The following is an 18,533-nucleotide window of genomic DNA, read 5'->3' on the forward strand; positions in this document are numbered from 1 at the left end:
CTGTCCCATCACCATCCTGCCCTCATCTTCCAGCTCCATGACCCCATCACTGTCAATAACCTAACATAGGTGGAGATGGCACACTACAGTACAAGCCCCGTTCTGGCAGAGCTTGGATGCAGCACCACGCCTCGCTGCTGAAGTACACCCACAATACAAATAATAGATGACTTACAGCAGTCTACTCTTCTTTGGGTTCAAAATGCTCAGAATCTACATTTCAGTTTGTCAGGGGGAGAGAATTGTGAGCTACTCAATTATTTCTAGAGCTCACTCTCAACCTCTTTAGGACCCTACTTCAGACTCTTTAGGAATACACTCTCAGTGCTTGTTTCCAAGACGAAACAACACTGATAAAAAATCTCCTCATTCATCTTATAACATAGCCAAGATTAAATCAAAGATCCGTATTGATTCCTCTTATATTCACACAAGGCATGAAGAACAGTGAAAAACGCCAATGGATGAAAGAAAAACCTTGCTATGTAAATAAATACTACAGTTCAAAAAGAGAGATTTTTTTCAGATTATTATGAAATTATACCTGAGACGTCTGTGGTTCTCCACACAAACGAAAGCAGTACTGGGGATTTCCTGCTGTATCTAATAAGCATTGGAGCTGTTGAAGCCCACCACTACATGGAGAACAAATAAAGCCCTTTCAGGCAGTCATGTATCTCCTTCCTACCAGCTATACTTCTCCTGTGAAGTAGCTGTCCATGGAGCCACGAGAAGGCAAAATAAAAAATAGAAAGTTAAAGGCAGGAAATACAGAACGCCTCTTCACCAACATTTAACTTCTTTCTAGCCCACCTAATCTGAAATTTGGAAGGACTTAGACTTCATTAATACGCACTGCTTCAAATTCAAATTGGTATCATGTCCGCCCTTGGTAGTCATGTTGTCTTTTGATGGTAATAGAAAATTCAACCTTATTAGAGAGAAGCCTCTCTTACCTGAAAAAATGTTTTTCTCTTTAGAAACCTACTTGCAGACACCCTTTGAAAGCCAAGTTTTGGCAGTCTTTTTGCATCAGTCCCTCCCCAAGCATAAAAGCGTCACATCAACCCAACAACAACAAAAATAGATGTTATGAAGCGTTATCTGACATGCTCCACGTGCTTCCATGAGTAATGCTACCATGGGTAGGCATATTATTTTAAGTATGGTCTGTTGCGAGCAATAAAGTCCGAAGCATAAGAGTAAGACGTCAAGACACAAATTGTCTTCTACAGGTATACAGAGCCTTAATCTCTCAAGATCAAACATTAGGCAAATCTGTTCCAACCTTAGCGCCACACTGAAACTGTAGCTTAATACTACAATAAAAGACTAAGCACAGTCATGAGAAAAACGGAAACCAAGGTTTGCGTTATAGCCAGTGAAATAAGTTAACAGTTCACATAGCAAACCGAAGTAGGCCTTAGGTGTAAGAAGGCAATTTTACAAGCAATAGCTGCAGTAAGTTAAGAAACTAAGATGAAATGAGTAGCTGTCCTTAATACAGCAGCCTGAATGAGTCCAAACCAGCCTTCTCTGTTCCCAAATTACAATCACACAATTAGCCCTTCCTCACTTGAAATAGCTAGCTATAGGTTCAGTGAAAATAAAGCCAAGGGACATTATCTACGAAGGGTTCTCTATGAAACGCTGCAAGAGGCGTCACAGCAGTTTCAGGACAACTTTAGAAGTTGCAGGACATGAATAAAACAACTATTTTAACATCAGAATTTTACATAAATATATTCTCATTCATCACTATTCTCTTTCTTCCCTTCCCTCACTCATTTGCCCGATTCTTTTTTGTAAACTCTGAATAAAAGGCAAAGCAGGATAGGCTGGAGTCCTCAGAGGCAATGATGGTTCCAGCAGCTGTCCACACACACCCCAGTAAGCACGCGCATCCCACTGGACGTCAAACTGTTACGATCTCAGCAATTTCTGCCAAGCTCTGACTGCACATGTACACATCAAAGTCTCGAGAACATAAAACACAGAAATGAATTATAGCCTTTATTCCCTCCTACAACTGAGCATACAAAATTATACATTGTCTCTATTGTATTCAGCTAGCTTTGTAGTTAGCTATTATCTTAGTATTGGGATAACTTAAATACTTAAAACCTATGAAAACTATTATCTTATACCATGTTTCAGCCTTAGTAAAAAAAAAAAAAAAAAAAAAGGACTTAGTTTATCATTATTTTATTACTTCATCTTCCTTCCAGCCCTCAAAGTCTCATAGCCTTCAGAGGTGAACTGTCAAACAGTCAGAAGCTTCTGTTTTATACAGATGAAGGATTTATCCTGGGGCGGGGTGGGGGGGGGGGGGGTAGGAAGAGTATTTTGCCTGTAGGCCACTTTCAGAGCAGAAGGCCAACAAAGCTTTGTCTGAATGGCAGAATGGTTTGTCAAGGTCTTCTGGAGTGGAAGCAGCTTCCTCTAGCGAGTGCATCCCTGAACTCCAGTGCAGGCATCTGCTTCTGCCCGAAAGGACAGATTATCATCCTGCCGAACACAGGCAAGCACACACCTCCTGGACAAGAAGAGTCAAATCTCCCAACTGAAATTTGTCACACTTTATCAACCTGGTATCCCAACCCCACCATACGAATTAAGCAGAGGCCACAATACACTTTATTAATGGCATTTTCAGGAAAGATTCAGTATCTGGATTTTGATGTTTCAGAACTAGCGAACCCAGCACTGTATACTCAGCCACAGTTACACTCCCCAATGTGGAGGGACCTGTGCCGTACGTGGCAGCGCTGAAATCCACTTTGCAGCCTAGCAGCACCAGCCGGCTCTTAACTCTCGCTCCTCCTTTTGCCGTGATACCAGCTCTGCAGCCCCCTTTCCCCTAACCTTTTCTTTGCAGCGTTCCGGCACAGCGTTGTCCTGCCACGTTGTCCAGGGTTTGCCTTGCGACTGTCTCCGCCCCAGCATCAGAAAACAGGAGGGGAAAATCTCTGTCCCAAATCCACCCTTCAGAAACGGTGTACAACCTCAGAGGGCACCTGTACTACAAGGGGCACTCACGTCGCTCCATGGTAGAAGAAGATGGGAACACTGAACAGAGGATTCTGTTAATCTTCAAATGTTACCATATAACTAAAGATGTTTTTCAGCTTCCTGAGAGACTGCTTAGCCCAAGCCGTTGATTGGAAAACCCTTTGACACACTTAGAATTCTCAGATAAAAATTTATCCTTAACCAAAACAGTATTTCAGGCCAAGGGCCTGCTTTTGTTTTCCTCTTCTGAGCCAGGGATATGAATTTCTTCATTCCTTCTTAACATCTAACTGACAAATGAAACAGACATCTACACTTACATTCCTTGGACACAAACAGTAAATCACAAGTACTGCAGGAGTCCGGTATACCAGCACAGTAAGGGGTTGTGTTGGGTTTTTTTTCTTTTAATAAAAAACTGCTGCAGGCAAAAAATTATGAAGGTCTGTCTGTTGTACAAATCTGCACACAAAATTAAGAGCTACTTCTAATTATTCTATGCTTCTGAAGTTCCCTAATAAAGAGATGATATCAAGAAGTACTTTGTTTTGATGATCAACTTTATCCTCACCTAGTATCTAGTTAAACAGCCTTCTAATTGACGCCCTACCCCGTGCTAAGGACAAAATTTGCACAGCTTCTTTATTTGAATGTTACATTTTTAATTAAATTCAACACACCCAGACACTGAAGAAACTGCAGCGCTTCAAAAAATGCAGGAAAAGCTAGCCAGAAAAATATACCAAATGCACTGTGAACATAATTGCACAAAAAAGGTCTTTTTTTTCTAGGCCAGTCAAAAGCATATGGAGCTAAACACATACCAAAGAATTAAACTCCACAGCCTACCAGCTTCACGTTACCTATAAGGGCATAGTTATCTCAAAATTTTTAACCTGTACCTCACTCTATCACTAATAATTTAAGAAGATTAATAGTCAAACATTTTCATTACTATTCTCTCTGTTTATGTAGCTCTAGAGTCTGTCTCCCCCACGGAGGAAGGCATCAGCAGCATCTACAAGGCACCCCAGGGGGATTTCTGTGCTTCACTTTAAAGATTAACCTTTAAGTGTAAGACTTGCAACTTGATTTGAATATTAAAAAGCTAACGCACAATCATTGTTAAAACAAGCAAAACAAAATCACGGGGGTTTTTTACATGTCGATTTACATGTCTTGCAGGACTCCTCAGACACTCCACTCCTCATTCACTTGCACAGCTTAAACAAGACTTTGAAGCCACTTAGACTGTTTACTACATGTTGTTTAAGCAACAAATTAAATCTTCTCCTGGATCACCGCAGTTAAACCCTTCAGAAATAATTATTATTAATTAGACTACTATCTCAGAAGTGAGATGCTGGTATTTACTGGGACACACAAGCAGCATTTCTCAGAAAACCCAGTTTGTCACAAAGTCATTTACCGCATTGATCTATGGACCCTGGATATTTTATTTTTTGCTGCAGAGTAAGCCAGTATTACAAAAGAAACATCATTCCACTCAGACTATTAGATAGCAAACCAGCAGCATTTGCAAGCTAAGACTTCCTGTTGCGCTTTACAAGACAACCAAGAGCTGTACATTTCAGATACACCTATTTTAGTACTGCGATGTCCTCCAATGAGCAAGAAAACTCCTTTAATGGTCCTTTATACAAGTTCAAAGCTTCAAAACTGCATTTGTGCCTCTATCTACATTTTTTGCATGCTGCAGTTTTTACCAGAATGTTCCGACATTGCGCTTTTCTACCAACCAGACTACATGGAAACAAGGCACAATATTGCTTTGTCAAAACTGTAACAAGTCAGTGCCTTAAAAGAAGATATTAAACAACATATGCATTTTAATTTCCTTAATCTTTCAGGACATCATATAGACGCAGTCCACACAAAGTTTACGTAGTTCTACAGGTAAAATAAATATTAAGACACTTTAGAAGAAAAAAATCTTATATATGACAATGGACCATCAGCCTGTTTTCCCTGCATGGCACCACTTAAAACTATATTTATGGGCTAAGCTTCATTATCAGAAAGGAAAACAATCATTTGGAAATCTCAGACCCACCCTTAGGAGTTCAATGGGCTTTACCTGGACAAATAAACATTAAAGCTCAGGTTGCTCTTGAAATCACAAACCAGAATTATGCACTGACAATGTTAGGCCATAGTTTGCCATGTATTTAAGCCTGCATTGCTGAAGAAAAAAAAATTGTTTTCCTTTTCCATGCAGCTATTAGCAGAAAAAAATTTCAGCTGAATCACTCCCCCAAACTCGTTCACAACATAGCTGCACAAATGCTTGTGCCAGCAAGGAGGGAGGGTAGAGAAGTGACAAAGAATGGGTAAGAGCAGCAAGAAGGCGACAGCTTTTCAGCAGTAGTGCCAGCTTAAAGGCATATCAAACTATGGCTTTAAGCACAAATTCTAAGAATTAGTTCACATTGTAACTAAATGGCCTTAATCATAACCAAACCCACTAATAAAAAGCACAGGTTCTGCAACAGAAAAGGTGAAGATTTCAAATGACTCAAAAGGATGACATTTATTTTTCCAAGCTTAATAAAGAATTCTAGGGATTGCATAAACTTTGGGACAAGAAATTAACATCAACCTTGCACAAAAGATCATCAGTAAGTACCCTCGATCTCTATAAATATCTCAGAGAATGCAAATTACAATAGCTACAGGAACAGAGCATCATCTTAGTGATCACCTCTGACTATCATAAAACCTCATGTTCAAGCTTGCTTGGTGTTGCAACTAAATACTCAGTTACAAGGAGTCATCGTAAGATATTAATTTGCATACAACACTCGAAGCCTATTCGAGTAACAATTCCCAAGTCAGAAATTCAGTTTCAAGCAAAGCATGCTATAAGCAACAGAAACATTTGCTGGGTTGTTGTTGCAAAGGAAAGCATTCCCTCCAGCGCCGAGAGCACTCGCCACCGTAACTTTCATAAGAACACCCAGCACTTCAACAGGCCTCACAAGCAACTCGGCTTGAGTGAAGTATCTTCCAGTTAATTTAAAACCTGCCTTCTCAAACTACAAAGAATAAAGACGACTACTAATCCCTTCCAAAGATGAGAGAGTTCTTTTTGCATTCTACAAATTCTGAAAGTAATGTGGTTTTTTTTTTCTCAGCTGGAAAATACTATAGTGACATTTTAAATAATATTCTTGTTGCTTCTATATCTGAATAGCACAATAAAGCACCATATTACGAGATGCCCCTCCCAATTTAGCAAGCTGGTATATTTACAAGCGCAGTACAATGCTGTACAGAGACACCAGCTCAAGTTTTGAAAACAGAGAAAGCACATCAGCTCCGCACTGAGCTGGAGGTGATGGAATGGGACTCCTTCCAGCTCTACAGCTCGTCCACAGATCTCTCTGCATCACATTCAGCCGCACAGTACAGACATAACCTCAGGAGCCTAAGCTAAATTTCCCTCCACTGCTGCATGTAACAGTCCAAGTAAGAACAAAGAAGTGGTAAGGGAAGCATCCTAGGTTTCAAGTAAGAAATATCATTATAGAGAAACAGCTTGTGGCATTCAGTCCCTGAAAGCAGGCAGCACCCGCTGCCTCAGAATTAGGTAGAGAAGAAAAAACAACATGGAACTACAGGAGCATAAGGAGGGTCTTCTCTCAACCCCACCAGTATACTTCACAGTATATTAAGGTGGTGTTCAGCATCATGCATAAACAAATGTTCTCCCCTCTTATTTAACAGGTAAAACACCCACACTAACTCTTGGCTTAATTGATATCCCTGACATCAAGCTCGACAAGTTACATACATGCCAAAAATTGTGAACGAGAAATACATTTAGAATTCCACACATCATCAGACTTTCCCTTGCTCTTTTTAAATATAGCAGATTACCCAGTATGGTTTTTATCTTCTCTGCCCTGCTATTTTCTTTAATCACATACCTCAAAATTGTCTCTAACACTAACACGCATAATATTTTGCCATTTTCAGGCATAGCATCCATTCCAATAATTATACTTTCGATGTTACTTTGGCTTATTACTTCACACACTGAGATGGATTTTCACAGACCTTCCATCTACACTGCCTGGTCTTCCCCCATCTCTTCCCTGTTAGGCAGCCGGAGTTTAAACCAGTCAATATACATAAATTGTAGTGATTTCCTTCCAGCAAGAACTGCCTTTCATGTATTAAAACTTAAACACATAGGTCAGCAGAAGACTGTTTCTTTTTATCAAGGGCCTTTGAGATCCTCCTGTTTCTCCAAACACTAGGTCTGCTGTCTGGTAGTTAGCGATTTGGTAAAGTTTCTGCTTTTCCCAAAATAATATATTCATGACCAGGGCACAATCCACCAGCTCTAACAACAAACCGTGATGATGCAACAGTATTTTCCTCACATGGTAAGTGTTTACTGTGACTACTAGGTGATCCGGTTTCACTTCACAGTTCCTTGTAAAAAAACTCAAGCATATATCCAAGCCCCAAGTATACATTAAATATTTTTACTTGCTGGTCTCTTCTAAGACTAAAAATAATTAAATAGTTTTGTTCTTGGGAACAGCACCTCTTCATTCCAACATTTTCTTACAGTTATTTTAAAAAACAGCACTGATAAGCTCGCTTCAATTGAGTAAAAAATTTCACTCATGAAAAATGAAGTCAAAGCGGCAAGGTTTTTTTCTGCAAGACACAACATTCTTTAGCAGTGCTGCCACGTAAAATGGAGGGGAAATCAGGACCGGGGAGGCCATGGACACACTGGATGAAAGCTGCCACACTGAAAGCACTACAGATACTAACACTTACTACTTGTAGCAGCTATTTTATAGGGACTACAGTTAGCTAAGAACAAAGATGACAAAGTAACAGGAAAAACAGAAGTAATGAAATTAGCTGCCTATTTTGTAAGAGGAAACGGTGGGTACAGTGTAACTTCAATGAAATCCAATATGCATGTATTCCTGGCACCGCATCCCTAAAACATCATGTGTCTTTCTGCAAAATTTGGCATCCTCAAGCACCTTCATATTTTTGTAAACTACTCTGCTACTTCATCCTTGAGTCTTCACAAAAAAAACTCAGACACATGTAGCAGTCTCCAGGACTGGTCATAATTAAATGGTCTTTACAGAAAGTACAAGGAAAAAAATCAATATTTACATTCACCAAAACAGTGATTAACTTCTTTTCACCTTAGGGTCCTCTTCATGCTAAGCACTGAAGAAACATGGAGAAATCCCATCTCCTGCACCATGGAGCTTACTGCTTATTTATGACCCAAACTAGGCAGACGATCACAACGTATAGCTACTCCTCTGGCTAGCATCTATATGACTCAAACAGAATCTGGAAAACCAACTATGCTAGTGATGTATATGACAAAAACTTAAGTTTGGTTATTGTATTGGTCTTAGATAACTATATGATTCTGAATCATTTATAGACACTGCTTTCAAACTTATCAGTCAGCTATGAAAGAGGAAGAAGATTCATCAAGCAGAGCTAAGGGCATAGCACATTGCAAAACATATCCAATGTCTCATTCACCTTACAATCCACCCAAGGGCGAGAGGACAACCTCGCTGAGATGAGGAGGTCTCCATCAGAATCTTTGCCTAGCAAGTTGTCTTCTGCAATAGGATCTGTCTCACCTAACGTGCAGATCTTTATACTACGGATGACTAATCTGAATTAGTCACCCAGACTCCTTTTGCAGTAGGAGAGAAATCAGCACTTCTACAGCAAAACTCAGCTCTATTTTAGACTTCTGCATCAAAAGAAAATAAGCATCTCTTTCTCTCCATTGACTAAAAAAGGAATCCTAAATGGTTACCTCAGAAGTAGACATTTACATCATAGCCGTGTGAACTTCAGTGAGAGGTCTCCAGCCCCTGAAACACAATGTTGGGGCGGGGGGGGAAGGCTCGGAAAGAAAACAGAAGAAAATAAAAAAAGATAATAGAAAATTTAGGATATACCATGGACAATGTAGTGTTAAAAAGTAGTAAGAAAAGGACTTGGAGAATGCAGAAGTAGTAAAAAACAACTCAGCACTAAGAAAAATAAACTTCCATATTAAAAAAAAAAGGATAACATGCAATAGAACCAAATTGAAATCCATCATTTAGTATTTTCTAATTTGTTAAATTGAGTGCTGATTGAGCATCTGTTGACTATTAATCGGGTACTCTGGCTCAGGAGCTGAGGTCCTGGGACTCTGAGGATGACCTGAATATTCTATTCACTAGGCTTAGTTTGATTTAATCTAACATGGAATGACGGCTTTTGTTAACACTACTGCTGCAGCCCCACTATTCCCAACCCCTTCGTATTTAAACTGTTCAGCAAACGTTCCAGCAGCGGTGCACATCTGTTCCTACCATGCCTGTTAAGTAAAATAAACCAGTAGAAAATGAGCAGGGAAAGGGGGGTAAGTCTTACAACAGACTGGCTCCCTGTAAGTATGGGACCAGCACTAACGAAGAGGGACAAACCAGGAACACATTGCACCGCAAAGTTAGATTAGTTAAATTGAACCACACCCTATTTAAATCCAGATGGCGAGAGACCTGCTCTTTTTACTCTTCTCCTTCCTGGGTCACACATTCCTGCATCCTCCCTTGTGTCAGCGCTGTTTGTGCAACTACACATCGAGCTGGTTGAGGGAGCTGATCCAGCTTAAAACTACTCCCTCCAAGCAGGGTTAGCACTCAGCCCGCTCAGCTCTCCAAAGTGGTGCACCACACAAATATTAATGCCAACACATGGCGACCTGGACTCGGGCCCATTGATGTTGCTGTGGAACTGCAGCCTTAGCCCTCTGGCTTAGGGAGACGGGATACAGTTTTCAACCTGTTTGCTTATAGTCTCAATTATCCTTCTTAAAAAAAAGAAATCTGTCTTAACATAAAAGAATTACATTAAATGGCATACCAGAGGATCTTCTGAAGGAAGAAAATGAAAAGTAAACAGCTAAAGAAACACAACCTTTCTCATACCACCCCGCTGCACATGAAAGTAAGAAGCTGAAACAATCCGTGGGTTTTGCAAGAATATGAGGAATGAAAAGAAAGGAAGAAATTGCTACACAGGGGAGAATCTAAGTCGCTCATCACAAAATGTCAAGGCATACCCATCATGCATTTTCTCAGCTAACATAATTAAGTCTACCACAGAAAAATCAAAGACAAAACTGAAACTGAAATATCTTGTGTTCTATTTCCTTCTTCCTTCCTGTAGGTTGCAGCAAGAAAGACCATCTCCACTACTGCAGTCTTTGCATTTTTTTGTCTTTCTCCCAGGAAGCAGTGCCAGTCTCTGCTTTGCTGCTATTGCTCCTAATTCTGCCAAACAAAATCAGAATCAAAGTGACTTAATAGTTATCAGTGTCACTGCAGGCCACAATGCTCTGAATAGCAGCGAACTGCAGAACTGAAATAAAATCTTAAAAAAAAAAGACAACTAGCACAGGCATAATGGAAAGAACAGCAGAGGCATTTGCCAACTGAACGCAAACCTTGAATTCAAGTAATCAATATGTTTGGAAAGTTTTCTTTGCAAACTATGTAGATTGCCTACTATGCCGCCTACCATGCCACCTACCAAGCAAAAGCTGGTGAACATTTCTTATTCTGCCTAGGTAAGGAAATAGTTCCCAGCTCTGCCTGTTTAGCTCAAATAACTTCTTGAACTTTGCCATTTAACCATAATGTTATTTTCTCATGCCTTCCGGTTTCCCCTTCTGTCCAGATAAGACTGTGTCCTTAAGCACACGACATTGACACAACAGTAAGAAATTTAGTATTTGCAATGCAGTGACATCCAGAGGCACCACTTAGGGACAGGCTGCCCCTGTACCAGGCACCACGTAGGCCAAAGGCTCTGCGGGGCAGAGCCTACAATTCATGCACAGAATGAGAAAACAGGTAGACGCAAAGAAAGAGAAATTGAGAGGGAAAATCAGTAGCAGTCAGCAGTCACAGCTCAACAGCTGCAGAGCTTCTATGCTCAGGCTAATGATTTTAACTTCCTTCTTTTGACATTACGTTCTCCTAAGCTAGCTTATCCTAATTTTGCTGACAAACCCCTTTCCAAAGCTCAGTGCCACATGGTGTTTAGTTTGAAGCGACCCCTGCCAAAGATGACAATTTTAGTTAGGCTTCAGGCATTGCTATGTAGCCATTTATTATTGTAACTACTTGCACTGTCTCAGCTTTATCTAGGACTAAATGGCATTAATAAGCAAAAAGAGAGAACGTCACTGTTAATTCAGCCAGTGATGTCAAACTTCTCATTTGCAGAGCTGATCCAAACACCATGTATGCGATGTGTGTGGCATTCAAATTCCACCAAAAGCCGAGGTTTTCTAGTCTGAGATTTTTTTAACCTTGGCTATGAAAGCTTCATTTCCCAAGATAACTAGTATTTATTTGTCCGAGTTCCTCCCCCCCATACCAGAGTTAACACGCAGGTAAAAATAGCCAAGGCATGTAACAATAATGTCAATATTGGTTATTGCCCTGCTGACTGTTTTAGCAGATCAAAACGAGGAGCACAGAAGTCCATCACAGGGGGAAGGGAGGATGGTGGGAGGAATATAGACAGGGAGAGGGAAAGAGAAGAGTGCAATTAAAAAACGAAGCGCCCTAGAAACATAGCAGTGGACAGAAAAGACAACATACTTTTGCTTCTAATAATATTGAATCAAAGAAGACACTTAAGTTCCTTTGTTGCTACTATTGGTCACACAGAGGCCACATTCTTTCCCTGATCCTTATATAAACCCACTGACATCTGTAGATTTTCCGTGAAAAGGAGGTAACAAACACTCAAACCGATTCCCCAGCCCATAAAACATAATTAAGAACAGAACTGTGTTACCCTATAAATAGGGCTAAGAGTAAAAGACTGCTGCTCTGAACTGTGGCTCCATATTTGACTGCTCAGATGGAGAGCTGACATCATTCATTAATACAGTCTATTAACTCTGCTCTCCTCTATTAGTTTTTCAATAATTTTGCATCTAGCAAAACAACAAGACCTCCCACAAATATTCATTCCTATAAAGTTCTCAAAAGTTATGTCAACCACTCAGCTCCTGCTTTGCTCTCAACTCACTGACCTCATCTGTTTCTCCTGTGTCATTTACACCCAAGTTTCCCAGTTATTCTTGTCATTCTACTATTGTTTCAGAAACATTTACTATAACAAGATACTCTTCTATTTCCTGGCATTCCAGTTTGCCCATTTTTATGGCTGAGCTTATTACACTGTTCTAGCTATTGCCCTTCAGGCACTAACACTTCAGACTCCAAGCCACTGTGTTAAGAAAACATACTACTTGATTATGTACATGAAGTCATTTTCCCTAACATATAATCTACAGCTTTTACACTTGCACTTCTACACACCTTATTATCAGAAACACAGAGTAAGAAAACTCATCTCCCCTGTTCCCCTGCCCCGAGCTTTCCTCAAACGTAACACCTTTCTTTGCTGAAATTCTTCTGCACCACTGATGTCTTACTGTATCTCAGTGAAGAAAACAGTTTTGGTTTCCCTTTGACACCTTAGCTGATAGCCAATACAACTCAGGGGAGAACGGGAATGAAGTGCTTCTTCCACAGAGCATGGAAAAACACCATTAGCTATGCCTGGGATATCTCCCCACCAAAGAGGAGGGGAAGCATAACTAAACGATTCCTCCTTCTAGCTCAGGATCGCACTATCTGGGGACAGCAAGAATTTAATTCACTCCAGCTGACTCCCAGTCCAACCAGCAAACTGTGAGTCGGGGGGGGGGGTCCCACTCAAAAGCACTGCCAGCCCCTAACAGCTCCACCGGCACCCCTCTGCAGAAGGGGGGCTGCAAGGGCTTTAGCCTTCCCCCACAGGGGAGCACTGCAGAACAGGCTATGCCTCTCGTGACAGTAGCCTGGAGTTTTCTAAAAATAATTTAAGCCCACAGACTGAGGATACTTGCTTACTAGGAAAAAAACCCCAAACCTATCTTACAGATAGTTTTCTCTTTGTTATTCATTTTTTAGGGTCTCCCAATTTCTGAACTACGAACTTAGAAATTCAACCTGTGCCTCCTACAACACAACCAAGACTTCATCAAATGCCAGGTTCAGAAGGAGGATGCTTCAGTGCTCCCTGCCATCCCCAGAACAAATGCTCAACATCAGTCACTCCCTCACAGTCTGAGGTTTGCAGGAACCTCCCAAAACCTCAATGCCGTTTTCTGCACCACCTGTCTGATACCATTCTGCTAAGACTGAGCTCTTCCCAGAAAGCTGCTGCAGCGCCACAAATTTTCCACAATTTCTAGACAGGATGTTATCCTAGGTCCCTGGATTTGCAACGTAATACAAAGAAAGTACAAAAGTCACCAGAAATGCCTGCATACCGAATACACGAAAAAACAAAGCAAGCCTTCAATTTCAAACCATTTTGTTGTTACCCAATCCGCAGTCATCTTCTCCTGAGCAAATGTTTATTGCTATCACTCAAACCAGTACAGATCATTATGTGTTCCTATTGCACATTACAAAATTTAACTTTGCTTACCATGATATCACCATTGGTTGCTATGGAAATTGCTATACTACCATCCACCAGATTTTTTTACCACTGAAGTATTTTGGCAGACTGCTTTTAAGTATCAGAGTAACAAGAGAAATCATAAATGTTTATTCTCCCATCACTCTTAAAACAGTGCTTTATAACAAAAATCTGCTAGTAAGTGAGTACATGCTTGGCTTCAAATGTGTAGCTCTGGACAGGGGTGGAATCACAACTTGCTCCTTCATTTTTTAGAGAGAAAATAAAGTACATTACGAAAACAAGCTTCGGTTTTTAAAATACTAATTTTTAAGTGGAAGATCAAGATAGGAAAAAAACCCTCAGGTCCCTCCAAGTTCTCTCAGTTTCTCTTTTTCGCTTCCTAGTTGGTTTGTTTTTTTTTTTTAACTAGTGCAAAACAAGGCCTTCAAATTAGGAAGGGAGCCCTCATTAGACTTGTCAAGAAGTCATCTTTTTGTAAGATTACACGTTGTAGTGATTCCATCTGTGGCTACAACTCCTACCCCAGTCTCTGTACATTATTAACGTGACATTTATTTTCACATACTGCACATGCGAAGCCGGTGGGGTCCCTCGCGCAGGCTCCGGGCCCCGCACACCCCAAGTCAGCGGGTCCCCAGGAGGCTGACCCCCGCCTCCAACCTTGCCAACATCGCCTCTCCCAACAGCTTCAGCAATTAACCACTGCCTAGGCATGAGTCACGAAAACCTGGATCCCCGCGTTCCCACTACCCATCCCCACCAGGTCGAACATCACCACCGCCACCCCCCCCCCACCCCCAAAAGAAAAAAACAAACGAAAAAGCAAACTCTGACACGCGCAGAAAGTCCGATTTAACCCAGATATCGCATGAAACGACACGGTGGGACTCCGGCACGGCCGAGAGCAAGGACTCAAAAATGGACCTCTGCGATCAGAGCTGCTGGAGGGGCGGTGCAGCCAGCACCAGCGGGGCTACGGGGCTATTAAAAAAAAAAAACAAAAACCCCAAAACAGTGAAAAACAAACCAGGGGCAGCTAGACGCGACCCTGCAGCCCAGGCAGCGCTACGGGACGGGTGACCGATTCCTCCCGGCGGTCTGGGGGGCGGGGAGGGGGTGTCGCTGCGGCCGAGGAGGCCGAAGCGGAGGCGGCGGCGGGGGAAGGAGGCGGCGGGGCTGGCGGGGCGGCAGGCCGCGCACCGCCTCCGCCGCTCGCCGGGCCCAGCGCCCCGGCTCCGGCGCAGGAAGGCGAAAGCGGCCCGCGGCGGGGCGCAGCCCGCGGCCCGGCCAGCCCCGGTCCCGGCGCGGCGGGAGGGCGGCGGTGACAGCTCGGCGGCGGCGCGGGCGGCGGGCCCGGCCGCGGGTCTCACCCACCTGCTGGGGGTCCGGGCCTGCCCTCCGCCCCGCGGCGAGGCCGCTGGCGCGCTGCCTGGCTGCGAGGGCCGGCGGCCCGGCGGGCATGGGCCGCGTCCGAGGCGGGGCGCCGCGGCCGGGGCTGCGCTGACAGCGGGCGGCGAGGCGGCGAGCTGCGGGCGCTCCGACTGCCTCCAAAATGGCGGCGGCCCCGCTGCTGCCCTGAGCCGCGCGCGGGGGGGGGGGGGGGGGGGGGGGGGGGGGGAGGAAGAGGGAGGGGGGGCGGGCGGAGGGGAAGGAGGGGCGGGGCCGGGGCGGGCGGAGGGGAAGGAGGGGCGGGGCCGGGGCGGGCGGGGCCGCGCGCACCGGGGGCGGCACCCTGGGCCGGGGGGCGCGGCGAGGCGGGGCCGCGCCCCGGGCCGGGGGCGGCGGGAAGGGGACCGGGAGCGGGACCGGGACACGGGGCCGCCCCCCCCCCGGCCTCGGGGGCGGGTCACAGCCCGGGACAGCGCTCTGCGGCAGGGGAGACGGGCCCCGGGCCCCCGGGGTGGGTGGCCCGTGGTCTCGGGGGACGCAGGCCCAGGCCCGGAGGAGCGCAGGCCCCCCGGGCCCGGGGCGCGAGGGGGAACGTGGGGACAGCGGGACCCCTTCTGTGATCACTGCCTTCAAGTAAAGGGGATGGGGGAGACCCCTTGTTCCCCACCCAGCACCGGTGGGGACGGCCCTGGGGTCACTGGGAATAACGCCGGAGGGAGGAAGGGAGAGAAAGGCACTGTCATGGGGCTGGGGGTGGTTAACGTTGGGGTGACTCGTGTCCAGGGAGGTGGGGATGAGTGTGGAGGAGAAGGGAGGGAGCGTGATGGGGAAAAGGAGGAGGAGAAGGAAAAAGGGACGACCCAAACGATATAAGAAAGCAGTACTAGGGAGAAAGATACCTCTTAGTCATGCTTGCTTGCTGGGTTAAGTAGGTTTCATTGTTGCCTTGCCCAAATTTGTCTTGCAACGTGAATAAACTGCTTTCTAATTGCCAACATCGTACAGGAGCCCAAGAGGAACTGATCCAATTCTTCTCTCAATTCCGAAGTGAATTCCTGCCATTAGATTTACCGCTACACCTCGTCTTCTTCACTACTCTTACGCAGGCCTTGACCCTGCAAATATTAACACACACGGTTAAAATTTAACGTGTACCTGTCTGCTTCAGAACCTACGGACAGACCTGCTGTGGAAGCGCCTGCTGGAAGAGCCATGGTGGCAAACATGCCCAGAGGATGGAGATGGTAACAAGGGAAAATGCAGATTTTGTCAGCAAGGCATGTGAAAAAATAAACAGTTCTGTACTGCCCTGTTTACACTATAGGGTTTAGGAGTTTTGCCACAGAAATGCCACCAAAAATTTCACCCATGACTAAATGGGCAACATTTCCAGTTTATGCCCGTTTTTTTACCGTAAGGGCTTGAAGGCAAGGGCTCCAAGAGTTTATACGGTACCCAGTATGGTAATTAACACTTTGTTGGCCATTAATAAGGAAAAAAAAAGTACAACCTCAGAAGTTTCATTTCTCTATTTTGTCTATTGGAGGGTAATGAGCTTATAAAGCATTTTTTGTGGCTTATTGTGGCTTCCGGGGACACGACAATGGCTATCCAAGCAAATTCCCAAGTCTTCCAGCCATCCCCAGAGCGTATTCATTTCCACCATGTAGCGCAGGAGGGCCGGGGCTGCAGACCCTGTCTTCTCCAGCTGATTACTAGAGTACCAATCTTGGAACAGCTTCCTTCTTTTCTCCTCCAGCCCCATGAAATGCACTAAAATACAGCTTAACTATCTGGGCTTGGCAGCGAGCACGGGCTCGGGCTGCCAGCTCACCTCTCCCCGGCCAGGACACAGGCAGGTACAAGAACAAGGAGAGCTACTGAAGTAGGGAAAATAACCTGCGGGTCTGAGACCCTGGTTGTTTTACAAGGGCAGCTCTTTTCTACTGCGAACAAACTTGCCGGTCTCTTCTGTGGCTACTCGTGCTGACATGCAGATGCTGAATACAGGTATGACCTCTTTCCTGTTCAAACAGATACAAAAATCAGTGTTTGCCTACTTGTGCACGTATGAAAATACACTAATTTTAGGTTTCACATCCTTTGCTGTTGTTAAAATCCACACCGGGATGTAAGTAATGAAAAATATTATCATGTTATTGTCCTCTTACCAGTGTTTCAGCTTTCCTAAACAGGAAGAAGCTGATCATTTAGTGTCCTTCCTCCAACCGCTTTAGCATTTCCAGAGCAATTGTTTATTGAAATTCATGCTGTCCATATTCAGTGTACTTAAAAACACGCATCTTGAATGATCTTACGATTATTTAGCTTCTAACACAGAAAAAATATATTCAGAAAGGACTGCCTCTTTCACAGTTTTATAGTAAACTTCCTAAGGATTTTTACCATTTTGTCCTAAACCATTACGGTGATCTCACCAGGTTACAGAAACGTGGATTTACTTTTAAATCCTAATGCCTGTGAATAAGGAACAGGTTTGCTGTTTATGTGGTGTTTTCTGTCAGTCTGGATTCCCCACTGATCATTTAAAAAATCACACAGAACGAAGAGAAAGAAGGAGCAAGGTACAACAGTGCCAGCTCTGCTTAAATAACAGTAACTCAAGCGCTGGGACAGAGCCGCTATTCTGACCAGTGACCTCAGTTCTCCCCGTCTTCGAGAGAGATTAAGCAGCTGAGTCTGCCTGCCATTGTGCTGTGTCAAAAAGTCTTGTAGAATAGCAGCTCAGCCGCAAGCTCTCTGAGATAGCAAAGTTGTCATCGTGCTAATTTGTATGTCATTTAGCATATTGCTGATGCTAATAATAATGGATACGGACAATTTAGAAACAATCCAAATTGTGTAAGCAGGCAATGTATAAAACTCATTCTCGCAGGTGGCCAAACAGGTGCTCGTCGAAGGGCACAGTAAGAATTCACCCTGCTGCTCCCAACGACGACAGCCTGTGACTGTGATTTCATTACCTGCGCTGTTGCCGAACTGTACCTAAAGCCTTCAAACCAACACCACGGCCGGTCCCAGGGCGGTTAGCCCTACTTTTGTTGGGCTTGCACCCCAGGTATTAGCATGCGTAATTGCGTCTTCGTCCTGCATATGCAAACTCTCAGTCTTTGGACTACAAGGCTGGTGAACACTGTCTCACTTTTTTTCTACACATGGAGCATATATTTCACAACCAAAGCTATGTCGTTAACATACACCTCTGAGCTTGAAAAGCTGCCACTCTTTAGCTCAAATAACTGATTTACACATCAAGCAGTCAGGACATATTAAATCGTGTTTTGTTGTGTGACTTGCTGGACTACTAGCTAGTGAGGGTTCATTCCTTTCTTTGAAGCATTGAACCCTGTTCTAAGGAAGTTTTGATTCTGAATTTGAGGTTCAGTGAAAAAGCATAAAAAACAGAGTTTTTGTCAGAAATCCAAAGATCACTGCAGTGAAGACTTGGGCAGAGTACGGCTACTTGTATCTTCAGACCTTCAGTGCAATGAGCATTTCAGGTTTCAGACGCTAAGCACAGCTCTCCAGTTCTG

The 18,533-nt window shown here is 43.9% G+C and overlaps 1 protein-coding gene across 2 annotated transcripts in view; it reads right to left on the reverse strand.

Moving 5' to 3' along the window:
• Nucleotides 1-15,115, reverse strand: part of PPP6R2 (protein phosphatase 6 regulatory subunit 2) — a 123,146-nt gene extending 108,031 nt beyond the window's left edge. Inside the window, exon 1 of one of the 2 annotated variants that reach the window (XM_030013014.2) lies at nucleotides 14,965-15,115. The gene's annotated coding sequence lies outside the window, so the exon portion shown is untranslated. The remainder of the gene's footprint in view (nucleotides 1-14,964) is intronic. The other variant, XM_030013017.2, reaches the window with a different exon arrangement.
• Nucleotides 15,116-18,533: the final 3,418 nt, after the last annotated feature.

The sequence above is a fragment of the Aquila chrysaetos genome, chromosome 5, assembly GCF_900496995.4.
Source record: "Aquila chrysaetos chrysaetos chromosome 5, bAquChr1.4, whole genome shotgun sequence".
Classification (NCBI taxonomy): Eukaryota; Metazoa; Chordata; class Aves; order Accipitriformes; family Accipitridae; genus Aquila; species Aquila chrysaetos.